General features: G+C 48.9%; 1 protein-coding gene across 8 annotated transcripts in view; it reads left to right on the top strand.

Annotated features, from left to right (window-relative positions):
- The first annotated feature begins 6,838 nt into the window (after positions 1-6,838).
- Positions 6,839-10,123, top strand: part of Gnb1l (G protein subunit beta 1 like) — a 71,915-nt gene continuing 68,630 nt past the window's right edge. The window contains exons 1-2 of one of the 8 annotated variants that reach the window (XM_063226110.1): positions 6,839-6,988; positions 7,297-7,384. The gene's annotated coding sequence lies outside the window, so the exon portion shown is untranslated. Of the gene's footprint in view, positions 7,025-7,046; positions 7,189-7,296; positions 7,385-10,123 lie in introns of those variants that run through there. The other 7 variants (XM_005007312.4, XM_063226114.1, XM_063226113.1 and 4 more) reach the window with 7 other exon arrangements.

Raw genomic sequence — 10,123 nt, 5'->3', positions numbered from 1 at the left:
ATAAAGTATAAAATATAATATACTATAAAGAATAATAATATACTATAATATACTACAAAGTAACATAAATTGCTTGGTGTTATGCCTTTTATGGAGTCCCTTGCTAAAATCTCCATATAGAGTCTATGCTTTCTGGCACAACATTTTGCCATGAATTGGAAAACTTTTACTATTCATATTTTCCATCCACAAATTTAATGCCTGTCACGTTCTAAGCACTTATGCACTGTGGGTATGACTTTGAGGTTTGAGGTACAACAGCAAAACTCTTCTCAATATCATGATTGGAAAGTTTGTTTTTACTGCAGATCATAGCAACCTTACCATGCATTTTTTCCTTTCCTTATTAGAGAATTTCAGACTCACTTTAAAGATCAAAGGAAGTGCTTTATAGTTTCTGTTTGTCATATACAAATTTACAGCTAGCATCACTACTCTTTTGCTTTGAGGTCATTATTAATGAAATGAAGGTTACCTAAACACAAGCACTGTGATACCGTCACAGTTGATCTGATAACCAAGACATTATTCAGTGACTAATGGGTGGATATGTTGAACAAAAGAATGATTCATGTCCTGGGAGGGATGGAATGGGATGTTGCAAGATTTCATAATGCTATTCAGAATGACAGGATTTAAAACTCATGAGTTGCTTATTTCTGGAGTTTTTCATTTAATATTTTTAAACTATGGTTGACTGTTGGTACCTGAAATCATGGAAAGTGAAACTGCAGATAAAGGAGGGCAATTGTGGTAGGACCTGTGCATTTCATTGTAGAGGAATAACCACAACTAGGACAGTGATGATCATGAATAGAATGGAACCTATAAAGGCAACGCAAACCTCTAAAAGCTGAAGCATGCCAGGCCTGGTGGTACATATTTGCAGTCTCAGAACTCTGAGAGCCTGAGGCAGGAAGCTCACAAGTTTGAGTCTGGGCAACTTAGTGACTTAGCAAGACTCTATCTCAGGAAAAAAGCAAAAGGCTGCAGATACACATGGGTGTGAAGGCTTTGTATTTAATCCCCAGTGCTGCAAGTGGAGGGAAGATAAAGCTCCTTATTTTTGGGAAACTTCATGGGGTGGGCAGCAAAGTGATTGGCTGAACAGAGCCCCTGCCACTGGTTCTAGACTCACATGTCTATCAGCTAGCTCTGGGGAAGGGCTCTCATGTAAACCCAAGTGCCAGGAACACAGGCAGTCAAAGGGGTCTTTAGGCAGTTGGTGTCACCTCTCTTGGACTACATATTCTCATTTCTTACTTCCTTCTGTCTCTAGGGGGTTACAGAGTTGACATCAACCCCTAACAACTGACAGTGAAAGTCCTCAAGCCAATGTCCTCTGTGTGACCACCAGCTCTAGGCCTCCCAGTTTACACACTCACATCCAGCAGTCCACACAGATGGGGGGCATTTCCTGAGGAGGGGCTGTGGGTTGGACAAGGAATTCTCAAGTTTACCATTACCTGGGCTAGTCCTGGGCATCTGTCTCATGCATATTCAGTAATAACAGTGTCATTATGTGCTGGGCAGCTGGTGAACTCTCAGGAGAGAGGTTGCATACTGTGTGTGTGGGATCCAGCCCACCATGAAGTTCAATCACTTAAAAAAATATATATATATATTTAATGTATACATATTTAATATATATATATATATATATATATATATATATATATATAAATTAAGTAATGCATCCCATCAATACAACTATGGGGAAAAAAACTCTTTGAAGCATCTCGGTTAATACAGATAAAGGCTGGGCATGGTAGCACAAGCCTGTAGTCCCAGCTACTTGGGAGACAGAGGCAGGAAGATTGTAAATACAAGCCCAACTTGGGCAACTTAGTAAGATCTTGTCTCAAAAAAAAAAAAAAAGATACTGTAGCTCAGCAGTCCCTAGGTTCAGTCCCTAGTCCTAAAAAAAAACCAAACAAAATTGAGAAAAAGTTTGACAAAATTTGACATTTTTATGGCAAAAATATTCCAATTTCCTCATTATGATTGCTCACACATGGAAAACTCCAAGTCAACATCCTATTCCAAGGTGCAAGTGTAACAGCTAAAAGTAAAACAGAATTACTATGGGATTCAGCAACCTTGCTCATTTAGGCATGCCCCAAAAGAATTGAAATCAGGGACTCAAACAGGTATTTGTACAATGTTCACAGTAGCATTATTCACAGTGACCAAAAGGTGAAAACAAACTAAGTATCCTTGGAGAGATATATAAAAAGGCAAAATGTGATATATACACAAATGTGGTATATAAAAGGATATCCCGGCACATGTTGTAACATGGATGAACCTTGAAAACATGAAGCTAAGTGAAATATAACAGTCACAAAAGGACAAATATTGAACGTGTTCAATTAGATATCTAGAATTGTCAAATTCGTAAGGATGGAAAGTAGATTGGTGGATGCCAGGGCTGTGGGATGGGAAGGGATGAGAATGTTTAATGGGTGCGGAGTTTCTGGGGTGATGAAAAGCTCTGGGAACAATGATAACTGTGGGAAGCCGCCTATGATGGCGCCCATTTCCTGCTTCCAGGTTCTTCCCGGCCTGAACAAGCCCGCCAAATTGTCATATCTGCCCAGTTACCCGTGACGCTAGCCTATCAGCTTGTTAGGCGCGCTTCTCTGTGATTGGATACTGCTTCCCCTTATAAGAGGTTGTTCCTGCCCCCAACGGCGGAAGAGGAACCAACGTTGAGGGTGGCGGACCTTGTCAGGTCCGGTTCGCTGTACGCAATAAAGTTTGAGAGCTGATCCTGCTCGAGTTTGGTCTCCTGTCTCCCGCGGCTCCGGTCATCTGGTGGCCCGTACGGGGAAAAAGATAAAAGACTCAGCGACGTGCCTCTTCGGCCGGGAGGTGCGATTGCTGTTGCCTGCGGTACGACGGAGGACCTGGCCCAATAACAACGGAAGGCCGTGAGCGCCTCTTCTCTTCACCCTGATCAGCTACGTGAGATACAGCGGTTCCCGGGACAGGTGAGTACTGGGTCACCTGGGTTGGGTGGACGCACCTAACAGATTTTGAGCGCCACACGAGTGGACGCCGGTTTTTTTTTCTTTTCTTTTCCCTTTGCATCTGTTTTGCTTTCGCTTCACTAATACAGCCCGACAGGCTTTTGATAGAGCTCGATCGGAATGCTCAGAGGAGCCCGGAGCCACTGCCGATTGTGGGTCTCCGGAGGACCCTCAGGGCTCTAATTCTGATTCGGATTCGGAAGGTTCAGAAGAGGAGGTTGTCTTCGCTAAACAGGACCCTCCTGCACAGCTTAAAGAGGAATTCAGGGCTCGGGAAGATAAAAAGGGGAACCAAACACCACCCTGCTCGAGCTACTCCGCCTTACGGGAGGAGCTTAAGCCCTTCCGCCCTTTGGCAAGTTCACGGTCCTTCCACCAGAGGGTATGGTCGCGGCTTCCCTTTGAGTGTTCCGGTCTCCATGCATTCCCAGTACAAGTAGGAGGCAGGGGAGGAGGAGGATATTATGAGCCCTTAGAAATTAAACAACTTAAAGCTATCAAGGACGCAGTTTCAGCTTATGGGCCCAATGCGCCATTTACCATGGCGCTTTTAGAGGCATTGGCAGGTCTGTGTGATCTCTTCACCTCAACAATCTATTGGTGTTAACCCGAGAGGACTGCGCCCCAATCATATTTGGCAAATGGACGTTACACACATCCCAGAATTCGGAAAACTCAAATATGTACATGTTTCGGTTGACACCGCTTCTCAGGTTATGTTTGCTTCGGCAGAACCTGGAGAAAGGGCCACCCATGCTATTAATCATTGTCTTGCAGCCTGGGCTGCTTGGGGAAAGCCCAATATACTAAAAACAGACAATGGTCCTGCCTATACCAGCAAAATTTTTATGACATTTTGTCAACAAATGGAGGTCACTCTTAAACATGGCATTCCTTACAACCCCCAAGGACAAGGCATCATTGAGCGATCCCATCGGACACTCAAGGGTGTCTTACAAAAACAAAAGGAGGGAATAGGCCATGGCCTAACGCCCAAAGGAAGAATATCATTGGCACTCTTTACCATAATCATTCCCCTGCCATGGAACATAGCAATCCGTCCCCAACCGACAAAGGGCTGGTTAGATGGAAAGATGTCCTTACAGGACAATGGATGGGCCCGGATCCAGTGATTAGCTGGACCCGAGGTGCGGTTTGTGTCTTCCCACAGGAACCAGGCTGCGAACCGCTGTGGGTCCCGGAAAGATTGACGCGAGCAGTAAACTCCCCACCAGTTCCTGATAAAGCACAGGAGGATAAGCCCGCGGACACAAGTCAACTCGACCCTTCTGGGACCGACGCTCAGCGCCCGAGACCATCTACAAACTAAAATGTCTGGTTTGGAGTTTTTTCTATTCTGTGGGTTCCTATTAATCACCCCTGTGATATGCTCAGATTCCACAGAACCACCACAATATCTTTGGGGTCCTTGGCACCACCCGCCCACATTGGCACCTTTCAAATGCTTGTTAGACCGCCTTATGCAAACCCAGCAACAGGTCAAGGTCACAGCTATGGCAGCCATGCAAATGGCAGCAGGTAGCCCATCAGGCCAGCAGGCCGCCGCATATCTCCTTCACATTGCAGAACATCAGCTATAAGAGCTGAGTGGGCAAGCCAATGACGGGTAAGACGGGAAAAGCCCTCCCGGTCAACCTAAGACAGGCTCCACTCAGATATACATGGCCTATAAGGCCAGGGGTCCCTCCCGGAGTCAAATTATTGGCATTGAGATGCGAGACCAAGGGTACTGCAGTGCCATCCGCCCCAAAGGTTGGGGGGAAGGCAGGAATGAATGTCTATATGCATCCAGGTTCGGTTCACAAAAGCCTAGCCCTGCGAAAAAATGAACCACTCACCTTGAGCATGGTCCTGGCGCAAGGATATGCACAAAACAGGGTGATGCACAGCAGGGTATAGACCTCTACATTCTCTCATGCCTCGGCCTACAAGGTAGACCCACTCCTAGGTGTCTAACAGCAACAAGGTCATAGACACCTTGGAGGGACCCACAGACCATCCTATTTTAATAAATAAAAAAGGGGGAGATGTGGGAAGCCGCCTATGATGGCGCCCATTTCCTGCTTCCGGGTTCTTCCCGGCCTGAACAAGCCCGCCAAATTGTCATATCTGCCCAGTTACCCGTGACGCTAGCCTATCAGCTTGTTAGGCGCGCTTCTCTGTGATTGGATACTGCTTCCCCTTATAAGAGGTTGTTCCTGCCCCCAACGGCGGAAGAGGAACCAACGTTGAGGGTGGCGGACCTTGTCAGGTCCGGTTCGCTGTACGCAATAAAGTTTGAGAGCTGATCCTGCTCGAGTTTGGTCTCCTGTCTCCCGCGGCTCCGGTCAGATAACTGCATGACAATGTGAATGTATTTAGTCACTGAATTGCACATGTAACAATAGCTAAGACGGTAAACATGTTTGTGTATTTTACTACAATAAATAGTACACAGAACTTGGCCTGAAACAACAATTTGCCCCACCCCCCAGTTTTGGGGTCTAGTTGGATTAATCTTTTTGGCACAAACCTGCCACCAACTTTCTGCTGACTAGCCCTAAATTGGCCTGAGCTGCCAGGAGCCTGAGGTAAGCTGAATTCACAGGAACTCCCCCTATCCCCTGAGGGAGGAAGTTTAAATTATCAGGTCAATTAGGAAAGATACAACCGAAAAATCCAAGTTTCATTCACACTTCAAGGAGGCGTTTCCTGGCTGGGTGCCATTTTTATTATTTTTGGCCCAGGCTACTGAAAGCCCCACAGACCCAGGCAAGGTACAATGTGATCTTTGATTCGCATTTCAAGGATCAAAGTAAGTGAGTTTGGGTGTAAATGCAGATAACATTTCAGAGATCTTTCATGAAAGAAGTCACTAGACCAGGGCAGAAAGGGAGTTGGTGTGTTACTTGTGTGTTCGCCTTCAGAAGCATCATTTTCCAGCAAATCCGGCTGCCCCTGACCCAGAGACCCCTGGCTTGCATCCAGGTCCTTGGCCCATCCATTGACTTTAGGTTCTGGCACCTCTTCCACCTCCTCTAGGCATCAAAAGGCTGCGCGCGGTGTGTGTGTGTGTGTGGGGGGGGTAGTGTAGAGTGGCTCCTGAATGTCCACCTAGGGAGCACAAAACCTGCTCCTCTCTTGTTTCCAAAGTGCCCGGCTGCTGAGTCACCAATGTTGGGTGACATGCTTAGAATGGATACAGCTCTGTGAAGAGGTCTTGGACAGCCTGCCCTCATTGTCCTCTCTGGGTCTGCCCACGAGGGGTCTCCCACAGGCCCTTCCAGGCAGCCTCTAGGCATTAGGCCTAGAGTGGAGGGTACTTGCAGCCAGCCTGTCCTGGCTCTCCACTCTGGGATGGACGTATGCATAACCGGGTCCTAACTAGGTTTTCAGCACGGGCACTGGGTGGTGGGACACACTCTGTGTACCTGCCACGTCCGTAAAGTGCTCACAAGACCCACGGGCTTAACGGCCCTTCTGTGCTCAAACCCTTCCAAAGCCCTCGGCCGCAGGCTTATCTTAGGCTCCCAGCCACCGTGCTGCGCCGCCCATGCGCTCCCACAGTGTTCAGCTGACTCGATGGCACTATCGCGGGTTAAGACAGCATTGCCCAGCCCAGTGCTGCTGCAGGTCACAGTCAGGTCAAGCCAATTAAAGCTAGGGGAGGCTGGGAACCAACCGCCCTAGTGGAATTCGGAGTGCCGAACTCGCCGCGGCCGGCTGCCGCGCGAGCGTTCCCGTCACCCCGCGCGCCGTGCTGACCGAGTCCAGGAGCGCCTGCGCAGCTGAGCCCCCCCCCCCACGGCGCAGAGCGCATGCGCGGCGGGCAGAGCGCGCACCCGCGGCCCAACTGGGAGGCCGGCGTGGGACTTACCCGGAGTTTGCGCGAGAACGCCCCAGGTGGCCGAGCGCGCTGGGGGAGTGGCTGCGTGACGCGGTCTGCTCCTGAGCAGGTAGCTGCTGGGCTCCGACGTCTGCAACTTTAGATGGTCAGTAGGCCCGCGTGAAAGCGGGCTGTCGGCGGGAGGACCTGGTGTTGCACGGGCCCGGAGAAGCGCCTTCTCCGTCTTTTCCCGACTTCCCACTGGCGGAGGGGCGCTCTGAGCCTTCGGTCAGGCTCTCAGCGACCTGGCCTGCGGACCTGTATTTCTTGGTCTGTTGTGTGGGGGCGGCAGAGACTTTTGGGTTGTTTCCGCCACTTCGGGACGTCACGCCGGCTCCCTGCCTACCCTCTCAGGCCCATCTCGTTCTCCACTTCTAGGTGATGCTTGGACTCTAGCTCTTCCTGGCAAGCCGGACGGTCCTGTCTCCCGACTGCGGATCCTGGATCCTTTCCTGCGTGTTTGCAGGTAGGTGGGCTTTCACGCCCTGGAGCTTGTGAGGTCGTATCTCCTGCATGCGATTGCTGGGGCAAGGAGGAGTGTGCAGTCGTCTGCCCTCATAGGCTTTGGGCAAGTTCTATTCCTGGGGTTCCCAGGGCTCCCCGGAGCAGAGAATGCTTCACCGTTCCATGAGCTGTCTTTGGCTTTGCAGAGGCAAAGAAGCAAGTTCCACAAGGGCCCTAGTCTTTTAGTGGAACGCTGTCCAGTCCAGGAGAAGGACCAAAATTTCCCAGTGCCAGATGTGGTGGGGAGGATAAGGAATGAGATTAACAGACTGATAATCTATGGGAGACATGGAATGACTAGGTTCTCAAAATGGTGAGGGTTTGGTGTAGGCTTAGGAAGGCTTAGGGTTAATGCTTAGGCCAAAGCATGGTTGACTGGTATAGGGGAGACTTTTGCCTGAGGCTGCAGAGGGCATGCAGATATGCTAATGAGTGGATAGAGTAACACCTCAGAGTCCTAGTCTGAGTGGGAGGTGAAGACAGAAAAGGAGGGAGGACAGAAGTCTTGAGTAGCACCCTGGCTCATCAGCATAGGAATTAGCTTTTGTGGACAGCCTGACACTGGCCTTTGGTGTGGCACTGGGGCCTAAATTGTGGAAACTGCTTTTTTAGAATTTGGTAGGGGACTGGGGACTGGGGACTGGATTTATTTATTTATTTGTATCAGAGTGGTTTTTTTTTTTTTTTTTTTTTGGTCTTTTTCCTTTTTATCGGTACCAGGGATCGAACTCACGACTGCCTGCTTGCAAGGCAGGTGCTTATGCCGCTGAGCTAAATCCCCAGCCCCCTATTTGTATCAGAGTTAAAACTCACGACCTTAGGCTTGCCAGGCATGCACTTGTGCCACTAAGTTACATCCCCTGGCCTGAACTGGATTCTTGAGTGGGCTCCACTTACATGCTGTTGTGTGGATACTGCTGCCACAGGCCCTAGTGTTTTCTGGCATTAGGGTGGGAGTGCAGGGGCAGTGGGTACACTTTTAGGCAGAAGTGGGAAATGTACCCTAAGGTACATGCTTGGGTGGTTGAAGTAGGTGCCAGTGGCCCTGGAAGCTTCAAGTATTACAGGCCACCTGGGAGGTACTGGGCAGAAAGACCAACATAGCTATACCTCTCTGGGGAAACTGACTGATGGGGTTAGTAAATACACAGGAAACTAGGCATGAAGGTATGTATAGGCCCTATAGTGGGCAAGCTGGTGGAGGAGTGGGGTATGTGTACAGAGGTGAAGCACAAAATGTTTTATGGAGATCATGAGTGCATCTCCCTCTCTAGAGACTTCAGGGAGAGGGATGCGGGAGAAAGCCCCAGAGGAGGGCTCCCTTCTCCGGGAGGAAATTGTAGTTGCTAATAGTCGGGCCTCTTTGGTAATCACAGCTGGATGCAGGGAGGGGACAGGTTCAGAGCTTAGGTAACTAGTCTGGTGGGAGTAAACACATCATGTGGGTTTCCAGTATTTCACATTTGGGGATTAGAATGCCAGGCTATTGACTGGGGTGGAAATGTAGGGAGGTGTGTTTGCGTGTAACATTGCTTGCAGGTGGCACTTAGCACTCAGCCTGGGTGCTGAGGCAGAAAGGAACAGATAATAGGTGCCCTGTTTCTGTAAGGTGTGACTGGCCCTGGGACATGTAAGAACCTATGACATGCTCTGTGTATTTAGTGGTTTACAATGTTTGGAGTGGCCAGGAGCCTACTCAGCAGACTCTGAAGCATAGTCTATAACCTGCATGATGTTGTGGTTAAGCTTTTGATCTGTGTAGCCAGATACTGTTGCCCACTCTGTCACTTAGTAATTGGTATGTGGTCACAAGACAAGTCACTTCACTACTCTGCCTCAGCAACAATAATAGTACCAACCTCCTGTGGAGAGAGAATGATAATGTTCAGTATGAATAGAACACTAATTTAAAGGTTGCTACTATCATTGTCCTGAAATTCCCCTATGCAATTGCGATCTGATCATTTTTCTTCTCCTGGGATTGACAGCATCTGTCATACACAGTTACCTTGAAAGTCACAGGTGGCATTTACGTGCCTTCTTGGACTTCTCAGAACAGCCTCCTGGGCCCCTCTTTCTACTCAGGGCTCCTACTCAGGAATAGTGGTTTACCTGCTTATTGCCTCTTCCTACCAGCCTGGTGGCCATGGTTGGACCTAGTTCCTGCTCTTTTCCACCTTGTTTTTGGACAGATTGCCTTGGATGATGGCCTGCCTCTGACAGTACCTTCGGCTCTCTCCGCTCTACTGAGGCTGCAGTGTCAGCTCCCTGGTCCTCAGCACTTGCTTGGAACAACCGGGTCTCCCACGCCCTGTCGAGCTGATCCCTGACCTGTTTTATTATGTGTGCTGCCTGTGTATGTGTGCACAACCATGGAGCAGAAGAGCACAGCTAGCAATTTTGCCATTGGTGCAAGCCCACAGAAAGCTGCCTGCCTCCCAAACTTTGTACATGTCTGGCCCCTTCAGGATGAACTTCATCTGAGTGCCCATCTAAGACCAAGGCATTTTTGATGGCTCCCCATGCCTGCTAGATTACTTTTTGGTCCATTTCGGAGATTTCGTGTTCTCTTACTTGAAGCACTTCTAGGAAAATTTAAGCTGTCTTTGAGATCGTTGAATACCTAATGGGCTGAGCCTGGGCTTGACCAGCCCTCCACTTTGGTGGAGACCTGCCCCTGCCTGATGATTACAAGATCTGC

Source organism: Cavia porcellus, unplaced genomic scaffold, assembly GCF_034190915.1.
Source record: "Cavia porcellus strain 051 isolate PalLab524CR breed Dunkin Hartley unplaced genomic scaffold, mCavPor4.1 scaffold_16, whole genome shotgun sequence".
In the NCBI taxonomy this organism is placed as follows: Eukaryota; Metazoa; Chordata; class Mammalia; order Rodentia; family Caviidae; genus Cavia; species Cavia porcellus.
Note: the sequence above shows the minus strand (reverse complement) of the source record. Positions and strands in the feature narration are given on the sequence as shown.